Genomic DNA, 20,225 nt, shown 5'->3' on the forward strand with positions numbered 1-20,225 from the left:
CAGAGAGTGTAGACTACCTGCTCAGACACAGAGAGTGTAGACTACCTGCTCAGAGAGTGTAGACTACCTGCTCAGAGACAGAGGGTGTAGACTACCTGCTCAGAGACAGAGAGTGTAGACTACCTGCTCAGACACAGATAGTGTAGACTACCTGCTCAGAGAGTGTAGACTACCTGCTCAGAGGGTGTAGACTACCTGCTCAGACACAGAGAGTGTAGACTACCTGCTCAGACACAGAGAGTGTAGACTACCTGCTCAGAGAGTGTAGACTACCTGCTCAGACACAGAGAGTGTAGACTACCTGCTCAGAGAGTGTAGACTACCTGCTCAGAGAGTGTAGACTACCTCAGAGAGTGTAGACTACCTGCTCAGAGAGTGTAGACTACCTGCTCAGAGAGTGTAGACTACCTGCTCAGACACAGAGAGTGTAGACTACCTGCTCAGAGAGTGTAGACTACCTGCTCAGAGAGTGTAGACTACCTGCTCAGAGAGTGTAGACTACCTGCTCAGAGAGTGTAGACTACCTGCTCAGAGAGTGTAGACTACCTGCTCAGATGGTGTAGACTACCTGCTCAGATGGTGTAGACTACCTGCTCAGATGGTGTAGACTACCTGCTCAGATGGTGTAGACTACCTGCTCAGATGGTGTAGACTACCTGCTCAGATGGTGTAGACACTCTTTGCTTTAAGAAAGTAAACAGACACTGCCCCTGTGCACACGTCTGTTAAAGACTGTACATATCTAAAGCCTCCTATGGACTCGTTCCTTACTGGACCGGCAAGATCTGTGTTAACCAACGCAAGTGGTACTTTAACTTTTTCTGTGGGATTCCTGTTTCTCGATTTAGCAAACTTCCCCTTCAGGCACACGACACATTCTTTATCAGGTCTACACTTTTCGCTGTCAATGTGCATGCCCTCTGTCACTGCTTGCAGTTTCAGTAAATCCTCGTAATTACAATGACCCATAATCTCATGCCATGTCTGAATATCGTGGCTGACGGTTACTTTACACATATCATTGTCATTACACTCTGTTTTCAGGTAATACATTCTCTGATACACCTCTATGTCAAATCGCATACCGTTGGGCTCTACAAGAAATTCTGTACCTTCCATGAAGAACACTCTGGCACCGTTCGCAGTAGCAAACCGTTTAACCGTTTAACGTCACTGTACACCGGCACCCCCCGCTGTCCGTGAGGCATACCTGTGCATCCCCTCTCTCTTTCGCCAACCCGTAGACGCGCTTTCCGTCTGCCAGCTCCATGCTGTGTCTCCCCGGGCGGAAAGTTCTGTCAAAGTTCTTGAACAGACTCCTGTCGTTGATAACGTGGGACGACGCACCTGTGTCCACGATCAGTCCCTTCCTTTGGGCCTGTTGCAGCTGCGTTGGCCTGATGACGTACGCCGTCTGCGCCCTGGGGATGAAGTCCTCTCGTTCAGTCGTCGTCTCGATCCGTCTCACGCCGACCATGACCGCCATCTTGTCCATGCGTGTGTCGCGCGCCCTGGTCGCGTTTCTTCATGCACGCTCTGCCTGCGTGCCGCGTGGATCTGCAGGGGCCACACCAGACAGTCCTCGTACAGTTACTTCTCCGATGGCCTTTCTCTCCGCATCGCCAACGCGCCTGCTCCGTCGTGGTCCTGGTCCTCTCCCTTGGCGTCGCTCTGGCCTTTAGCGCCCTCTCTCCCGCCTCCGCGGCGGCTGGTTGGGTATCTTCTGAGGCCTCGAAGTTCCTTAACTTAGCCTTGAACTGTCCCAGTGTCATGTCCGTTGAACCGTGTGTTACCAGGAGTGTGAACGGTTTGTACAGCTCCGGTAGTCCTCTCATCATCATCGCCACCACTAGCCCATCGCTTGGTGCTTCTCCGGCACTCCTCAATGGCGTCGTGATCTGCTCCGATCTGTTGGCGTATACGGTCACAGTCTCGGTTTGCCCCTTTCTCAGGGTCGTCAGTGCTATGTAGAGGGCCATGACTCGGGGTCTCCCTCGCCCTATGTAATGCTCTCTCAATACCTCCAGGCTTTCTCGGCCTCGGTCTTTAGTGTCGCGGAATATCAGCCCCAGGCTGGTGTCGTCGAGCAGCGCCGCTAATTCACAGTACGCGTCTGCGTTACGCTGGTTGTCCAGGGCTTGCTCTTCCGCCGTCAGTTCTCCCGTGGGGGCTGCCAGGATCGTCTCCTTCAGCCCCGTATCGTGCATGCAGCATAGCATGTGCTCTTCCCAGAGCTCATAGTTCTCTGCTTTTCCATTGAATGAGGGCCCTTTGTTCCTCCCTCTGGCCGCCACATGTTCTAAGATGGGGTTCTCCCCCTCGCCTCCGTTGTGCTCAGCATGCTCCGTCTCCCCCGGTGCCGCCTCCTCCGGGCTCCTGGCTGCTACCTTCCAGTGACTCCCGGCTGCTGCCTTCTTGACTCCTGTGAGGCTTCTTGGCTTTCATGTTCTCCGTTGGTGGTAGGCGTAGCTTTAGCTCTTGTTGGCCTAGCGTCTAGCCGCGCGGTGCTCCCGGCGCTAACCTAGCCTATACTTCAGCTAAACTTGCTACCCTTATTGTTGTGAAGGATCAGATTAAACCGAATATATATATTTATTTATATATATATATATTTAATAGTATTTGTATATCGTTTGATATCCCCTGTATATTCCTTGTACAATATGCACTGAATATCCCTTTAGTCTACTAAACAGCCCATAATAGTTTCATTCTACCATTGGACGAGAACCTGGCGCCAGCAGCCATACCCCTAGGTTCAAGTTCAATCGTGCCGCCCAACATGTCGTGGCAAGCCCGGTTCCGCGTAGGAATACGTCTGGCGAAATACGAATGGTACTATTTGTTCACAGCGCATATATATATGGCGCAAGTAAAGTAGAACTTTCTTTTAGTCCATTAGTTCTTTACCCTCCAACCGAGTAACAGACGCGAAGCCTCAACCACGACGCACGTGTGGTGCAGTAAGGCCTACTTGGCCTCAGAATAGGCATTGAGATATTGTGTGGATTAATAGTTGAATTGTCATAGTTTGGCACTATACCGTCGAGTTGGACGTATTCTATTAAGCTAATAATAGTTTATTATGTATGGTGCATCGTTCGGTTAGAGTTATAAAGTTATCAGTACCCCCATCGTTCCTGACGTTATCTGGAGTCTTAACCAGGCTGGGCAGACCACTAGTGGTGCTTGCATCCGAGGAGCTCCGGGCCAGGACGAGCGGACCTGTACATTGGATTACTTTACCCGGACGACGGCGAGCCTTCCACGGCTTGGATTATGCTTTGGGTGCTTTGATTATTCCATGGATAACGGCCAACACTGCTGAGTGTTGGAACTACCCCCCGGAGAGGAGTCCAGGTGAGACGGCGCTCTACACCAGTGAGGTCGCCTCACGTCTCTCCGTTGTGGACCGGCAGCTACCGTCCACCAGAGGGTCCAGCTGTATTCATCTGCGGACCGAGGTTCTGTGGGCACCGTGTTCAAGACTTTGAATTCTCCCAAGAAATCGTCGGCCAGATGGGATACCGCCAGCGGCTCTTCTAACCCCCCACTCCTACTGTCTTACAACCAGCGGGACCCCCCCCCCCCCCACCTTAGTGTATCCAGCTATAATCATTTAAGTACCATCGCTATAGTTCCCTAAAGAACCGGGTTGTATACTTACTCCCTGCGTAACCAGAGATTGGACATTCAAGACAACCCTACAGAGAGAGAACTCTGCACGGAAGAAGAGGAGGAGAGCGCAGAGGAAATAGAGCTCCAGGACTCCCCAACGAGTACACCCAGGAGCGGCTCACCCAGGAGCGGCTCACCTCCACAACCGCCTTCCCCCAGCGAAGCGGAGAGGATGCTACAACAGGCGTTCCTCGTCAGCCTGACAGCCTCTACCGAACGCGATCGACTCCAAGCACAGCAACGGAGCGAAGAAGAGCGCATACGCCTGGAGATGAGACGCCTTCAGACGGAAGGGAATATAGCAAGAGACCGGGCCGACGCCCAGCGCGCCGCTGCCGGTGCCCAAAGAGCAGCAGAGCGCGCCACCGCCGAAGCCCAGCGCGCCGCTGACGGTGCCCAAAGAGCAGCTGAGCGCGCCGCCGCCGAAGCCCAGCGCGCCGCTGACGGTGCCCAAAGAGAAGCAGAGCGCGCCGCCGCCGAAGCCCAGCGCGCCGCTGATGGTGCCCAAAGAGAAGCAGAGCGCATACGCCTGGAGATGAGACGCCTTCAGACGGAAGGGAATATAGCAAGAGACCGGGCCGACGCCCAGCGCGCCGCTGCCGGTGCCCAAAGAGCAGCAGAGCGCGCCACCGCCGAAGCCCAGCGCGCCGCTGACGGTGCCCAAAGAGCAGCAGAGCGCGCCGCCGCCGAAGCCCAGCGCGCCGCTGATGGTGCCCAAAGAGAAGCAGAGCGCGCCGCCGCCGAAGCCCAGCGCGCCGCTGACGGTGCCCAAAGAGAAGCAGAGCGCAACATCGATCTCATCCAGCGCAACAGACTACAAGCCGAGCGCGACAAGTTACGGGCGCGGCTAATGGAGCGGCTGATCCGCAGGGCAACACCCTCTCCCTCCGCCAGGGGTTCAAGGAACTCGTCGAGACAACAGTCAAGGGCAGCGCCTCCTAACCGAGCAAGCGACCCTGAACTTGACCAACAGACCAAGCCTATACCCCCCGCAGACCCCCTTCCCAGACCGGTCCAAGCGAGACCCAGCTACAAGGAAGGAGCGGCATACACTGCGGAGAAGCTAAATAAACGACTACAGGATCTGGAAGACCTGATAGAGGAAGAAGAGGGAGAGGAGGAGAACCAAGCCCGACGACAGCACAGTACTCCACCGGACCAGGAGGTCCAGTACAGCCCAGGCTATACCCCCGCGGCGCTGCGCTACAGACCCCCGACTCTATTCACGGGTGAGCATGACGCACAACCAGCCCCGAGGAATAGCACCTGGACCAGCGGGCCATGGTACCCTGCCGGTACCAGCCCACAGAGAGGCGCAAGAGGAGACTCGCCTAGGAGGCCTCTCCCCCAACGCTCGCCGATGTATCAGCCATCCACGGCGTCATACATTGCCACACCGCCCACCAGACGGAGTGTGTACAGAACACTCGCCAGACAATATGACCCGTTGGGATGTATTCTACCTTACACCACCAGGGCAAAGATTATTGTACGAGCACTATGGGACAAGGACCAGGGCTGGGACGACCCCATACCCGCACACCTTGCCTCAACATGGAGAGAGTGGGAGACGGAACTCCGCTCACTCCCCGGCGTCAATATACGCCGCAGCTACTTCCCATCCACAGTGAGGCCAGAGACATGCAAGATTGATCTACACGTCTTCAGCGACGCCTCCGAAGTAGCCTATGGATCGGTGGCCTACTTGCGTGCCCAAGAGAAGGGAGGAAAGATACACACTGCTTTCATCCTGGCTCGCTCAAGAATAGCCCCACGAAAGCAACAATCTATCCCGCGTCTAGAGCTCTGCGCAGCCCTAGCAGGAGCGCATCTAGCCACGTTAATCCAACGTGAACTCACCATTCCGGTGCACAGAACAACCTTGTGGTCAGATTCCACGACAGTACTCACATGGATCAAGTCTGATTCATGCAGATACAAAGTCTTCGTGGGAGTCAGAGTCACCGAGATTCAAGAGTTAACAGAAGCAGCGAGCTGGCGGTATGTGGACACCAAACACAACCCAGCTGACGTCATCACCCGGGGAATGTCTCTGGATGACCTCACCCGTCGCAACATCTACAGTGACGGACCAGAATTCCTCAAGCTCCCGGAAGAAGAGTGGCCTACGCCCACCCCACGGGAAGCAAGTAACGAGGAGGCTGAGAACAAGAAACCTATGTTCTGTGGACTAAGCACAGTCGCCTCCACAGACCCCAACATAGATGACTGCATTACCCTAGAGAGTGCGCAGCAAAAGACATTCCTGTGGCACCACCCAGAGATTCAGTCCACCACTGACATTTCAGCAGCTGACTACGAAGAAGCAGAACTTCTTCTACTACAACGAGCCCAGAGATACTCGTTCCCCGATGAGCTAGACTGTCTACAGGGAGGAAAGCCCGTCCCATCAGACAGCAGACTGCTCCACCTGGCACCCGAGAGTGACGCCCATAATCTCATCAGAGTGGGTGGTCGCCTGCGGAGAGCCCCCGATCTACCGGATGACATTAAGTACCCGATCGTCTTGAACAGCCGACACAAGGTCACAGAGCTGATCATAAAGAAATACGACGAGGATGTACACCACGCAGGAGCAGAGAGTCTTCGCGGAGATCAGACGTCGCTATTGGATACTTCAAGGAAGAGAAGCGGTGCGACGCTTCCAGCGAACCTGTCTAGACTGCCGAAAGTGGCGCGCGCAGCCCAGCATACCACGGATGGCTGACCTACCCCCCTGTCGCCTCCGACTCGGCGACAAGCCATTCCACTCCACAGGCATGGACTGCTTTGGCCCGTTGTATATAAAGAGAGGAAGAGGAACCGAGAAGCGGTGGGGTATTGTATTCAAATGCATGACCACCAGAGCGATACATATCGAGCTCCTTCCGACCATGAGCACAGACTCATTCCTTATGGCCTTCCGAAGATTCACATCACGGAAAGGAAAACCGTCTACATTGTTGTCTGATCACGGGACAAACTTCAAAGGCGGGGAAAGAGAGCTGAGAGAGAGCTTCCAAGCTATGGGCCCAGAACTTAAGACCCACCTAGCTCCATCCCAGATTGACTTCCAGTTTAATCCCCCGAACGCACCCCACTTCGGTGGAACCTGGGAACGAGAAGTACGTTCTATAAAGACAGCCCTGTACGCCGTGCTTGGGGCCCAGACTGTGGCGGAGGAAGTCCTAATGACAGTCCTCACGGAGATCGAGGGAGTATTGAACTCAAAACCCCTCGGTTACGTCTCCAGTGATGTAGCAGATGTCGACCCAGTCACCCCCAACACACTCTTAATGGGGCGGCTGGACCCTGCGCTACCCCAGACAATGTACAGGCCTGAAGAAGCGAACGGCCGAAGAATGTGGAGGTACAGTCAAGTACTAGCTGACAAGTTTTGGAGCAGCTTCCTACTCCACTACCTACCGTCTCTACAGACCCGCCAGAAGTGGGTAAAAGAGAGAGACAATTTGACAGAAGGAACAGTCGTCATGATTATCGACCAGTCACTACCCAGAGCTATGTGGCCGGCTGGCCGCGTAAGCAAAGTGATCACCGGTGCCGATGGCAAGGTCCGAGCAGCTGAAGTGCTCGTCCAAGGGCGAACTTACACACGACCCGTGGCGAGGCTAATAGAACTGCCCCGACTCCCAGACACTATCGATGATGACCATGACCCCATGACTTTGTGAGTTGACTGACCCTTACAGCGGACCTTGAGTGGTAGACAGTGCGGTTAATCTGTCTCTGCTTAGCTAATTAGGTGGGACTAATTAGGGGGCGACTGTTGTGAAGGATCAGATTAAACCGAATATATATATTTATTTATATATATATATTTAATAGTATTTGTATATCGTTTGATATCCCCTGTATATTCCTTGTACAATATGCACTGAATATCCCTTTAGTCTACTAAACAGCCCATAATAGTTTCATTCTACCATTGGACGAGAACCTGGCGCCAGCAGCCATACCCCTAGGTTCAAGTTCAATCGTGCCGCCCAACATGTCGTGGCAAGCCCGGTTCCGCGTAGGAATACGTCTGGCGAAATACGAATGGTACTATTTGTTCACAGCGCATATATATATGGCGCAAGTAAAGTAGAACTTTCTTTTAGTCCATTAGTTCTTTACCCTCCAACCGAGTAACAGACGCGAAGCCTCACCCACGACGCACGTGTGGTGCAGTAAGGCCTACTTGGCCTCAGAATAGGCATTGAGATATCGTGTGGATTAATAGTTGAATTGTCATAGTTTGGCACTATACCGTCGAGTTGGACGTATTCTATTAAGCTAATAATAGTTTATTATATATGGTGCATCGTTCGGTTAGAGTTATAAAGTTATCAGTACCCCCATCGTTCCTGACGTTATCTGGAGTCTTAACCAGGCTGGGCAGACCACTAGTGGTGCTTGCATCCGAGGAGCTCTGGGCCAGGACGAGCGGACCTGTACATTGGATTACTTTACCCGGACGACGGCGAGCCTTCCACGGCTTGGATTATGCTTTGGGTGCTTTGATTATTCCATGGATAACGGCCAACACTGCTGAGTGTTGGAACTACCCCCCGGAGAGGAGTCCAGGTGAGACGGCGCTCTACACCAGTGAGGTCGCCTCACGTCTCTCCGTTGTGGACCGGCAGCTACCGTCCACCAGAGGGTCCAGCTGTATTCATCTGCGGACCGAGGTTCTGTGGGCACCGTGTTCAAGACTTTGAATTCTCCCAAGAAATCGTCGGCCAGATGGGATACCGCCAGCGGCTCTTCTAACCCCCCCCTCCTACTGTCTTACAACCAGCGGGACCCCCCCCCCCTTAGTGTATCCAGCTATAATCATTTAAGTACCATCGCTATAGTTCCCTAAAGAACCGGGTTGTATACTTACTCCCTGCGTAACCAGAGATTGGACATTCAATGTTGATTTACCTACGAATACTCATTTGCCATACAAGTGCATTTCAAATCATAAGTGTCAACAAGTGAACGTTGTATATACCTTTTGCTATATTAAATATTCGATTTGTACATTTGTGTGGACTTCGTTTCATCAGGTGGGAAAGTGTTCATCATATCTATATCATGTACTGGATGGCCAGAAGTTAAAGTACAAGAGGTAGTGGTTTAATACCATACTTATCAATACAGTCAGGGAATTGTACCCCTCAGTTACACTTATTATTCCGCCCCGGCGTTATCTGGGCTCATAACCTGTTAACAGAATTCGGCTATACAGCGACAATAATGTGGTCAAGAGGCATGGTTTCTATCTTGAGCCTTAACTGGCATGGTTTATTTATTCACATGAAGAGCAGCAGTTCTACAGGTCTTCTCTCACTGAGAGACATGGGGGGAGAGAAAGAAGTGGGAGGAGACAGAGCTACTTATACTCGCCACCTGGTAGTACTCCTGAGTGTCTCCGCCTAGAGCGCCCTCTAGTGGAAACAGTTATATATGCAGTTAGACAGTTACTAACAATCCTACACAGAACCTCTGATTTCAACAGGACAAAATATACTTTTGGATGTTCTATATGAAAACATGCACAAACATGCACGCACACACGCACACACACACACACACACACACACACACACACACACACACACACACACACACACACACACACACACACACACACACACACACACACACACACACACACACACACACACACACACACACACACACACACACACACACACACACACACACACACACACACACACACACACACACACACACACACACACACACACACACACACACACACACACACACACACACACACAACAATACCAATCCTCACCATGTTTCAGAGAGAAATACATGTACTCCAACCTACAGAGGTCGTACCCCTCAACATTGCCACTGGATCTGTCGGACCGACACGCTTGATTGTATTCCTACAGGTCAGCCAAATGGCCAACTTAGTCATCGATTATCTGTCCTTATCACGCCTCCACATCTATTGATCCGATGGTCCATATACACACAGGTCAGAGAGTCCAGTCCATACCACCCGCGGGTCAATTTAGTCCTTAAGCGAACTAACCTGATTTAATGCCCAGATATCCCCATTGTTCTCGTATCCACACACCGGTGGGGATGGGGGCGGGGGAGTAGAGGTATGGGTGCAGGGGGGGAGAGGTATGGGGGCTGGAGAGGTAGAGGTATGGGGGCGGGAGGGGTAGAGGTATGGGGGCGGGAGGGGTAGAGGTATGGGGGCGGGAGGGGTAGAGGTATGCATAGACTCTAGAAAGGGGGACATTTTTACAGAAGGGGGACATCAGCAGAAAGAGTATTGGCAACATGGCTTTTTTGTTGTTGTTGTTGTTGTTGTTGTTGTTGTTGTTGTTGTTGTTGTTGGTGTTTTATGATTTTTTAGTTTTTATTTTATTTTTATTTAACCTTTATTTAGCCAGATAAAACATTAAGAACAGGTTTCTTATTTACAATGTCTTATTCACAATGTCGATTTACAATGTCGATCTGGTCGACATTGTCTAATTCTGAGTATGGAAAGTACAGAAAATGCAATGGGAAGGAATCTGGGAATTGCATTGTCTGAGAAGGTTGTAATGGTAAATGGTAAATGGACTGCATTTATATAGTGCTTTCATCCAAAGCGCTTTACAATTTGTTCCTCACATTTTACCCACTCACTCACACATTCACACACCGAAGGGCGGAGGCAATCATGCAAGGTGCCAACCTGCTCATCAGGAACAATTAGGGGTTAAGTGTCTTGCTCAAGGACACTTGGACACGCTGGCCGGGAGGAGCGGGAATCGAACGGGGAGGGGAACCTCCGGAATACCAGACGACTCCTCTACCTCCTGAGTGACTGTCGCTTTACAACTTATACCTCACGTTCACCCATCCACTCACACATTCACACACTGACGGCTGAGGCGACCATGCAAGGAGCCAACCTGCTGTTACAAGCCAAGCCTTGTCCCTTTAAGAAAGTGTGTGATGTGATGTTGTAATAGTGAAGGGGGTTTTGTGGGATATGTGTATTGTAGCGTTTTGACATCTTTCTTTCTTCTTTCTTTGCTGGGGTGCCAGTCAGAGCGTGGCCTGACATGCTTGAGGGTCAAACCATAGAAAGTGTATCACTCTCATAAAACCTCAAGTACATATAGGAGACGAATTATATTCAAACAACCACAATTACACTTGTTTTCAGTTCCACAACAACACATACACTAATGAAGCACGACACACTTCATGTATTATTCATGTGTTAACGGCTAGCGAGTCTAGGCATGCGTGGTCCTTCCAGAAGTCCAGAGAGTCGGAGCGTGACGTTAGAAGTATTGTTTTTGCTGTTGGAAAGTTGCCACTGCGGAGTTGGTCCAGAGGTTAATGTGGAAGTTTGTTACCAGCAAGGAGCCAAGCTAGCTCTAGGTTTCCTGGTTAAAAAACGAAAACAAAACAAAACAAAACAGTTTGCCCGTAAAACAAACCAATTCCTGTCTCAGGAAAACTGCAGTTTCTATCCAATAGTATCTTCTAGATGCATTTAACATTAATGTAGAGCTGTCAGATATCTGTCACATCAGTCCCTGCATCCAGAGCTCACCCTGCAAGACCTTACTGGATTTGTGAGTGAAGCAGAAAACCTGCAGTCCAATGAAGTAACCATAAACAATGCCAGTTTTTACTTGCACTTATAGATTCCGGTTCGGGATGAAATTACACAGTATTTAGAACTCAGAGAAACCAAAATAGAGTATATCCAGAGTACCTCTTTTATCCTCTTAAGCCCCAGCCATATTTTCTTAAAATCCGCCTAAATATACATACATTAGTAAATGGAAAACGTAAGGTTATGTATATAACCCAGTTCTGTGAGTTATGGTGCGCTCAGCACCAGTTGCACTGTACTTCACTTCGTGCACGAGCACTGAATAAAAAATTCCACCATGTACCTTTACATCCCAACATTCGTCTGACCACACCCCCTTCCGCTTACCTTCATAAGCAGGTGTGTGGTCACCTACTCGCCTCCTTCTTCACTTTCACCACAAGGAAGTGCCTTCGGTCAGATCCCCACTTGACAAGGTTGTTAGCTGAAGAAAGTTGAGACGTGTTTACATTGTGCTTCTTTTTTTCTTCTCTCATATATTCGATAGAAATATCATAGTTATAATGTCTACTTCGGAGAGTCGTGTTCGCAGCGCCACTCTCCACCAGCGGTTCTCCATTTCCGCCTCCGTTGTGCGTCCTGGCTCTGGTTCCTCTTTTTCCGGGGAATCGTCCGCTGTTGAACGGCCGGTTCCTTTGGTTCCCGGGGATTTGAGACGCAAACATTTTGCGTCGGCTCGCTCCCGTCGCAAGATGGTGGCTTGCAGACGCGAACGGCCCGGGTTTGGTGAGTTGCTGGAGCCCAGTGAGGATGCGTCGGTCTCTACATGCCCGATGGAAACAGAGGATTACATGGTAGAGGCGGACGGGTTCTTATTTGAAGGCCCGGTGGAGACAGGTATCCCGCCCGTCCAGGTAACACTGGAGGGGGGTGAAATGTCTCCTTGGGGGACGCCTTGTTTGAAGACGTTAGAGAATAACCTCTGACTCGTCGGCAAGATGCCCTGCTATCAGCCACATCGGAGTGTGGCTCCTTGACCAGTGGAAGCCTGCTGTATGTGAGGGATGCGGGCTCGGTGGAGGAAAGTCTGCAGGGGGAACTGCAGGCTTTGTTTCCCAAGCTTATGGCGGTGGCGGCAGTCGCAAACGGCGTGCCGCTGCCGCAGCCACTGCCTGTTCCTGTCCCTGATGATCTAATAGGTCATCTCTGGCAGCGTCGCCCGGTGAGAGGGGTGGACGTTGTCTACCCATTTTTCCCCTCAATGGGGGCCTATGTTCGTCAGGGCCAGGTGGTGTCCCACATCATAGGCCTCACCCCTGTGTGCATTTGATGGTTGTTGCATAGTGTTTATTGTTTGTTTAGCAGCCTGATGGCCTGGGGATAGAAGCTTCTTCTGAGTCTTTCTGTGCTCGCCTTAAGACTCCGGTATCGCTTGCCTGACCGCAGCAGTTCAAAGAGACAGTTGTTCGGGTGGCTGGAGTCTTTGGAGTCCTAATTGAGTGGTTACATTTTCCCAGAAAGTCTTAACAGGAGGGCATTCCCAATACATATGCATATATGTACCAATAGCACCGTTTAAACACAAGGAGCATCGAGAGTTCGGTCTGAGACCCATTAGGTGCAATCGTCTAGGGGTCAGGTAAGTCCTATGAACAAAATTAAGATTAATCTGTTGGTGATCTGGGTTGCATGATGATAGCCGAACATTTTCCCAGACTGCATCCCAATCAAAATCTACTTCCAGGTTTGGGATATCCTTCCTCCAAACCGAGTCTAGGGGAAGGACCTCATATGAGGACGTAAGTAAGTGGCGATAAAAGTCAGAGACGAAGCCTCTCGACGTCTCCTTGTCATAAAATAATTTGTGAAATCTGTGGTGCTCAAGTGGAATGTCTAATGGGACTCCGTGAGCCCTCAAAGCTGCTCTTATTTGTAGATAGAAGAGATAAGTTGAATCGGTGAGGTTAAATTTGTTGAATATATCTTGATAACTGCGGAGACCATATTCATCGAAGATATCCCCCAATGTGTGTAAGATAAGATAAGATATTCCTTTATTGATCCCCTTGGGGAAATTCAGGCATCATAGCAGCATGGGGGGGAGGGGGGGTACAGGTAGTAAAAACAACACAGTGTACAGGTAGTAAAAACAACACAGGCAGTCTAAACAATTTGGTCAATATGGTCAATATAATTACATAAGGTGCAGTATGCCTAAGGTAGTGTTATAATTTACTATCTACTGAGTATACATTATTCACAGTATCACGGTATCCACTGAATATACATTATTCACAGTATCACAGTATCACAGTATCCACCTAAGGTGCAGTAAGCCTAAGGTAGTGTAGGTTGTCCTCCTTGGGTTCCTATAAGTCCCAGGTCAATGTCTGGTAGCAGTCGCTGTCGTGCCTTTCTTTTCCCATCCAGGATATCTGATAGGTTGTTTGTGCAATAAGGATTAAATTGTTATTAAATAGGGGAGAATGCCTGTGCCATTTATGGTGGTTAGTACACTTTTTCTGTGTGTCACGCCATATCCGGATCACATGTGTAATAAGAGGGCCAAATCTCAAGTCGCATTGTTTAATTGATAAGTTGGTGTACACTATATCCTGTAGTCTATGTGGTGCCACTATGTTCTCCTCTAATGGTCTCCAGGATACCGCTGCTTGAGAATCAAACCAGGTGATCAGTGGTCTTAAAGAGAACGCTTTAAAGTAATAGTAGAAGTCTGGAAAGGCTAAACCCCCGTCTGTTTTATTTCTCTGTGCCATGTATCTTTTTAATCATGGACGTTTGTTGTTCCAAATAAATGTATATGCAGCGGAGTGTCGTTTTTGCCAGTATCCAATTGGAGGGGGTAACGACAACATTGAGCTGATGAAGTTAATTCTGGGCAAAACATTCATCTTAACTATTGACGCTCGGGCCTGTAATGAGTTCTTAAATGTTTACCACCTGCCGAAGTCATTTGTGATCCTGTCTAGCAAACCGGAGTAATTATGCTTCACCGTTTGGGTTATCGTAGGAAATATTTCAACTCCAAAACATCTAAAGAGTTCTACCATGGGTATATTTGCTGGGAGGGTGGTGGCCTTCGCAGTCACATTGAGTGGAAGGAAGGCCGATTTTGGCCAGTTTATCTTAAAACCTGATAGATTGCCAAAATCATCTATTACTTTAAGAAGATGAGGTAGGGAGGTGGCAGGGTTTTGCATGAACAAGATTATATCATCTGCATATAAGCTAATGTGATACTGTGTGCCCTTAATTGAGATCGGTGCTATGGACTGGGATTGTCTTATGTACTGTGCTAAAGGTTCTAGGGATAGAGCAAATAGACCGGGACTAAGAGGACAACCCTGTCTGGACGAGCGCGATACAGGGAAGTGTGGAGAGCAGAATTTACCTGTTAAAATCATGGCCGATGGATCTGTATATAGTACTTTGATCATATGAATGAACCCATCACCTAACCCCATCCTTTTAAGTACTGCCCATAAGTAAGACCATTCCAACCTGTCAAAAGCTTTCATCGCGTCTAAGGATAAAACAGCTGTAGGAGGCGCGGCATCCTTGCTGGCATCTATCACATGCAGTAACCGTCTAATATTATCCGTGATCAGGCGGCCTCTTATGAAGCCTGTCTGATCAGGGTGAACTAAAGATGTCATATGCTTTTGAAGTCGGATGGCTAGTACCTTATCATACAGCTTGAGATCGGTTCCAAGGAGGCTTAAGGGTCTATAACTGCCGCAGTCGGTGGGGTCTTTATCTTTCTTAAGTAGGACAGATATGAGTGCCATATTGACATCCCTGGAGAAATTCCCCTATTTGACTGAGTGTAAAATCATATCAAGTAATAGGGGTCCAATTACATCCCAGCATGAGAGGTACAGTTCAGGTGGAATACCGCCCCAGCCAGGGGCCTTACCACTTTGCAAGTCAGAAATAGCCTCCCTAAGTTCCTCTAGTATAATAGGTGCTTCTAACCGTTTAGCGTTTTCCTCTGAAAGTTGAGGTAAGTTAATTTGATCAAGGAATTTCTCCAGTTTATTATGATCGAAGATCACCTCTGACTCGTACAGGTTAGAGTAAAACGTACGAAAAGTCTCATTGATTTGTTTGGGGTCTGTAACCATTCCCTGTTGGTCCTTAATGGCAGGGATATCAGCAAATTGTTCACTGGATCGTATCTTCATAGTTAGTAGGTGACTAGGTTTAGAGCCATGAAAGTAATAATGTTGTCTTGTTCTGTGTATTTGAAATTCAGATTGTTGTCTTAAGATGGAGTTAATCTCCTTTTTCAACACTTTAATTTGAGACTCCAGTCGACTTGAGTAGTTGCGTTGTAAAGAGGAGAACAATGAAGAGTGAAGCACTTCCAGTTCTACCAATTTGGATAGACGTTTCTTGAGGAGGTTGGAGGCAAAAATAGTAGTGTTATTCCTGATAAAACCCTTTACCGATATCCATAAAGTTCTTGGGTCTTGTACCGAACCCGCATTAAGCTGCAGGAATTCAATGCGTTTATTTTTAAATTGCAGGTTGAATTCATTGTTTTTCAACAGTATCGAGTTAAAGCGCCATCTTGGGGCTCGGGATGTCATTCTACTGAATGAGCCCTTTAGGAGTAAATAATTGTGGTCTGACAGTGCAATGGGCCCCAATTCAACGTCAAAGCTATCAAATAGTATAGGGGATGCAAAAACATAATCTATTCTAGAACATGTCCTGTGTCTTGCTGAGAAAAAGGAAAACTCTCGCGCTGTTGGATTGAGCGATCGCCACAAATCATTAACTTTTGTGTCCTTGGACCAGGCTTGTAGTGCCTTAGAGGCCTGTTTCTGGTCATAGGTTGTGGTGAGACTAGATTTATCAATCACGGGATCCCAGATGGCAATAAAATCTGCACCAATTATAAATTAATACTCAGGGAGATCTAGCATCGCTCTAGTGAGTGAAGCGTAGAAGTTAGCGTCATAAACATTAGGGGCGTAAGCCGCTACCAATGCAATTTTCCTGTTTAACCTGTTAATCTGTATACCGTTTTCGCCTAAAGGTACATGCCTAAGTAAATGGAAGATTGCTCCACTTCTGCAAGGTCAATTTGCATGTTCTTGGTATCTAGGAACATCTAGGGACCTGGGGGTATGTATTTCCAGTGTCAAACATATTGTGTCTGTTACTAGTAATTATTCAATTGTAATGAATACATTAATTATGATTAATTATGATTTATGATTTTGATGATGATGATCAAAAATTGATACGGGTAGGAGAAAATGCTCACTGAGCTCATTCACCACCTTATTGAGAGCATGTGTACAAAAAATCTAAGCAAATGAACCGCAAGAAGATGATTAAACAGAAGGATTTGTAGATACAGTAATTAATGATAATCGGCTTTAATTATAAATTCATATTTGACCTTGAACTTGACCTTGACCTTATTATGGCCAAATCATACATCTATGTATAGGGAAAAAATGCTCCTCTTTCCAATGGCAGGGTTGAATCTGGATTTAGTAATTTCTTGCATTTTTTACGATAATTAGCATTTTTCGATAGATTTGTATTTCCGATAAATCGTATAAAACATCGGTAAAAATGAAAATATACACTTTGACTACTGTTTTTGATAGGGTTATGGTCTTTACTCTTGGCTACAAAAAAAGATATTAAAAAACATTGACCTCTTAACATCCAAGGGCCCACATGTGGACGATTCTTTGCCGACCTCTAGTGGCTCGGGTGTGCATTTATTTTAATACAATATATAGATGGAATTAAAGCCATATTTGTTGCCTGTTGATTGCCCTTTCAGGTGACAAGATCCGTTCAGCGGTTCCCGAGTTACATGCCGATATGTGAGGCGTGCCCCAAAGTACGCAAAAGTACACATTACCACCCCCGACTCCCAGGGCTCTAGCTCCGTCAATCATTTGGCGATCTCCAAAACCTTTACACAGGGTTGTAGCCAATGAGTGTGGCTTTCCAATGATCCCCCATGATATGATAATTGGGGATCTAATATGGTCTCTATTGATCGATTTATGATAAAGAAACAGGTTAAGTAATCTATCTTAGCAATAGTTACTCAACCATCTGCATCAGACCACACGTCCAACAAATTAATATTCAACTTACGTTTCACTACTATAGCTACACCACGGGATTTGGTGCCAAAGGAGGAGTAGCTTATGTTTTGATATACTTTATCTGCCAGCTTTAGATTGTCAGCCAATAAAAGATGCGTTTCACTTAAAAGAGCCACATCAACCTGTTGTCTTTTCATCCATGTTAAAACGCTTGTGCGTTTATGATGCATATTGAGACCCCCTGTTTTCCAAGTCAAGATATTTAAATTAGCCATAGTCTAAACAGGTTGCAGTATGTCTGAGTGTAATTAGTCTGGAGTAGCATTTCATAATAGATATATATCCAACTATTAAGGTCCTGTTGAGATCCGAGCTTGAGCATAAAAATAAACATATAAAACAAAAATATACATATAATCCCCTATTCTCGCCCCCCTCCCACCCTTTAAATTACTTAACCAGTATCCCCATATCAAGCTTATCAACCATAACACCTCTATGCAAATTGCCATAGGGTCTAAAACTATCAAATCTACCATAAGTAGATTATTCCCTCAGTGGCTGCAAGCCACTCTCCCTTTATAAATAAAAAAAAGGAGATACAAAAAAAATTAAAAATGCCTCAAAAAGTAGAGTACATTCACTTAAACCTTATAAGAACATGGCTAAATTTAAAAATGCAGAAGAAAGAGAAAAAAGGCCTAGCATTAGAATTATTGCAAAAGAAAAAAAGGAGGGGTTATAATACGTGTATGCAGTACGTCCACCAGGCCGGGGAGGGCGATATTCCGCTGTGAAGATTGTTGTTTCCTCCGATGATGACCTATGCCGTGTGTGTGTAGAAGTTACAGAACATTCCATTTTAGTAAAAGTGCACTTAGTCCATCGTGTCAGGAGAGGGCGCTGTGCAACAGCTCGCCTGACATTCTAGCATCTTCTCTGTTCCAATTTTAGTATAATGACTAGCCGAAGCTTCTAATATGTTGACAACAAGTAATAGTAGATGATGAAACTGGCGGTGGAAACCACTATATGTCGAGTCAGTGGCTGGCAGAACGTGTCTGAAACTCAATTATATGACGCCGCTTGGTGTTTAAGCCATAACGAAGTGCTAACTGCACAAAAACAGTATAATGTAGCCTATGATGTGGTGTCCACTTGGCTCTTCAAGAAGGTTGTGGCATCCTAGGGCGAGGGAATATGTATCCTCAATCCGTCTTTGGTGATGATGAACAGCTTTGCAGGGTACTGGAGCGACGGTTTGAAACCTCGATTGTAGAGTGAGGCCATAACGACCTTATAGTGGGAATGCTGCTCCACAACTTCAGGACAGTAATCTTCATAGATATAGACTGGGTTCCCTCCGTATACCAGTTTACCCCTCTTATTCCGTGATTCTCGAATAATAATTTATTTTATTCCAATTTGACGTAAGCTAGCAATAATTACTCTATTCCTGAAGTTATTTGCAGCCTTGACTCCGATTCTGTAACACTGATCCAAGTCGGGTATCGTAGGGAGGATCTCCGCCCCCAGAATTTCAAACAGTACCTTTGCCAAGACAATGGGTTGGTCGCAACTCACGGACTCATCCAGTCCTATTATGCGAATATTAGGTTGACGAAGTCGGTATTCGACGTTGGCTAGCTTAGCCATTAGCTTATTGTTGATTCCTTCTATATCTTCCCATCTAGCATCCATCACATCCATCTTCTGCGTGCAAGTAGTCAAGCCGGTTTCCATATCATTTAGACGAACGGTCTGTGCACCAACCGTTGCCCATAGGTTGTCGATTTTGGATTCGATAGATTCTTTGGTAGAGGCAACTTGGTTGGTTAGGAATTGTAAACCTTCCGTTATGGTGCATTCGAGCTTAAGCTTTATATCTTCGATTAGCCTAGCAATGGATTCCATATCGGTGGAAACGTCATCTTTTCTTGTTTCGCTTGCTTTCTTCGGTGCCATTGTGGTTATTTCAGTCAATATAGTTAGTTGGAAACCTAAGGTGATGTATACATACAGGTTTAACCGAGTTGGTAGTATAAAAAGAGGCTTTTAAAGTCAAAATATAAAAAACGGGAGTAGCAGCTTAGCAGAGTGTGACTTACATCCTGGACCAGGAACCAGGCCTCTGCCTCCTTCATCCTGCACTTTGGTCCTACACATCAGCCTTGTGACCTCTCACAACACAACGCATACAACCCAATACAAAGAGAAAGACACAACAATCACACACACACACACAAATGTATCTCTCAAACCGAAACATATTCTCAGGGACATACACATAGGTCAGGGATACACAACTGTCTCACGCAGAATCTCTCTCTCTATCTCACACCCACACAAACATGTGCACAAACCAGCTATACTCAAAGTAAATCTCACACACACACAAACAGCATCACACGACTGTCTGTCAAACACAGAAACATTTACACACTATCAAACACACAACCCAGCGAACAGCACAATATTCTCTCTTACCCGCACACACATAGACACAGACACACACACAGACACACACACACACACACACACACACACACACACACACACACACACACATAAAAGGACAGAGCAGGAATACACATGGGAATCTAAGCGGCGTTACTTGATTGACATTCAGGTAGGTTAACACGAGGGTCAGCGTGGAGGATAAAAGGCAAAATAACGCCTAATAATGTATAGTGACAAGAAACCAGCGGCGGGGAATCTGAGGCGCCATCGTAGGGTCCAGCCTCTCATACTATTCGCAGAATATTCCGGACAGATCTCGGCGAAAGACTTAACGGACACGTTACGCAACAAAACGCCGGGCTAAATGGAAACAGGAGCCATTTGATTTG

This window comes from Notolepis coatsorum (genome assembly GCF_963971535.1).
Source record: "Notolepis coatsorum genome assembly, contig: SUPER_2_unloc_1, whole genome shotgun sequence".
NCBI classification, from domain to species: Eukaryota; Metazoa; Chordata; class Actinopteri; order Aulopiformes; family Paralepididae; genus Notolepis; species Notolepis coatsorum.